The sequence below is a fragment of the Nansenia antarctica genome (assembly GCF_963989245.1).
Source record: "Nansenia antarctica genome assembly, chromosome: 18".
Taxonomy (NCBI): domain Eukaryota; kingdom Metazoa; phylum Chordata; class Actinopteri; order Argentiniformes; family Microstomatidae; genus Nansenia; species Nansenia antarctica.
The window spans coordinates 3,678,960-3,681,459 of NC_137691.1; the positions used below are offsets into that span (position 1 = coordinate 3,678,960).

Consider the following 2,500-nt stretch of genomic DNA (forward strand, 5'->3'; position numbering starts at 1 on the left):
TCATTCAGCACCTTGGAGGAATTAAATCACCCTCAAGACTACTCAAATCTCCGGCTGGAGAGAGGAGAGTTCATCCCTGCTCCCCTCCCTCCCTCCCCCTCCCTCCCTCTCCCGTTTCATATCTCCCTCTCCCTCATTCCATCCATCCATCCATCCCCCTCTCTCTCTCTCTCTCTCTCTCTCTGATCAATGACTTCCCCTCTCTGACACCTCCGCTCTCCCTCATGAAATATACACGGCTATTAAAGGACATACATCTCAGTGTCCATATCTAACCAGCCTGACTACATATTAATATATAAATATATAAATATATAAACCCTCTAGCACGGCTAGGACTAGCCTGACTACATATTAATATATACATATACACCCTTTAGAGGGCTAGGACTAGCCTGACTACATATTAATATATACATATATACACCCTTTAGAGGGCTTGGACTAGCCTGACTACATATTCATATATACATATAAACCCTTTAGAGGGCTAGGACTAGCCTGACTACATATTAATACATATATACACCCTTTAGAGGGCTAGGACTAGCCTGACTACATATACATATATACATATATACACCCTTTAGAGGGCTAGGACTAGCCTGACTACATATTAATATATACATATATACACCCTTTAGAGGGCTAGGACTAGCCTGACTACATATTCATATATACATATATACACCCTTTAGAGGGCTAGGACTAGCCTGACTACATATTAATATATACATATATACGCCCTTTAGAGGGCTAGGACTAGCCTGACTACATATTAATATATACATATATACACCCTTTAGAGGGCTAGGACTAGCCTGACTACATATTAATATATACATATATACACCCTTTAGAGGGCTAGGACTAGCCTGACTACATATTAATATATACATATATACACCCTTTAGATGGCTAGGACTAGCCTGACTACATATTAATATATACATAATATACACCCTTTAGATGGCTAGGACTAGCCTGACTACATATTAATATATACATATATACACCCTTTAGAGGGCTAGGACTAGCCTGACTACATATTAATATATACATATATATAAACCCTTTAGATGGCTAGGACTAGCCTGACTACATATTCATATATACATATATACACCCTTTAGAGGGCTAGGACTAGCCTGACTACATATACATATATACATATTGTAATGGCTATCATGTCTATCAAAATGATCAAATTGGCCATCGTCCTGGCATGAGTGGGTGTTGGTTCCAACGCACCTGCTTTTTGTAGTTCCTCCGTTTGCAACAAAGACTCTGGACCTTTCCATGAATTAAAGTGGTCTTAAAATCCAAAGTCCAAATAAAAGTAACAAACGAAAGTAATATATGTTGCCGCGGTGTGGTATGTACGCGTATGTAAATGTTTGTTTGTATGTGTGTCACTTCTGGGTCGGGCCTATCCCCGATCGGAATTCAAAAGCAAAGTTATCAAACAAAGGTATCAAACAAAAACTTGTATCAAACAAAACTTGTATCAAACAAAACAATAAATCTTTTCTAATGTGGTGGTGGTTTATCGTGATGGTTGAAAAACTGTGTCGCACCCTCACGTGTCAGGACTCATCAAGCCCAAGCAAGGAGAGATCACTTCCTTATATCAATTATGTCCTTAGATTGGGCGACACCCATTTTCAAAATAAAAGTCTTTATGGGCCAAAGTACCACTTTCAAAATACCATTCAAGTGGCTTTTCATAAATAATAATATAAAGCTTTTTTGGCTCCAACACATATATAAACCCTTTAGAGGGCTAGGACTAGCCTGACTATATATATATATATATATATATATATATATATATATATATATATATATATATATATATATATATAAACCCTGGGAGAGGGCTAGACGGAGGGGAGGCAGAAATGTCCATTAATTGTTAAGTTTCATAAAAGTGAGATGAGGTGGTGAAGATATTCCTGTCTGCCCTCTCATCCCCTCTTCCCCTCTCTCTCTCTCCCTCTCCATCCATCCATCCCTACCTCCCTCTCTCCCTCCCTCTCCAGTTCAAAGCTATTAGAGCGAGGCCCAGGCTTTGACACCCCTCCTCTTGTCTGTCTCTCACGTTCCCTCTCTCCTTCTCCCCTCTCTCCTTCTCTCCCTCTCTCTCTCTCTCTCTGGAGGAACTGACACTATGGAACTGACACTCAAATTAGAGGGAGGTTTCAGTAGAAATGGGTCAGCACCTAGGCTGGCAGGATCAGACCGTGTGTGTGTGTGTGTGTGTGTGTGCCGTGAGTCATCGACTTCATAGCTGTAGAGTTGTGAGAGAAAAATGTGTGCAAGCCAATGGATGTGTGCTCAAGAACCATTGTGTGTGTGTGTGTGTGTGTGTGTGTGTGTGTGTGTGTGTGTGTGAGAGAGAGAGTGTGTCACGCTATAGTGACTCCATGTGATCGTGAGGTGTATTACTGCTGGACAGGAGGGTTGTGTGTGTGTCGTGTGTGTGTGCGTGGGTGTGTGT

At 40.8% G+C, this 2,500-nt stretch overlaps 1 protein-coding gene across 1 annotated transcript in view; it reads right to left on the minus strand.

The window, feature by feature from the left end:
• Window positions 1–2,500, minus strand: part of foxp4 (forkhead box P4) — a gene marked incomplete at both ends in the record, with an annotated part of 76,401 nt that overhangs the window by 6,007 nt on the left and 67,894 nt on the right.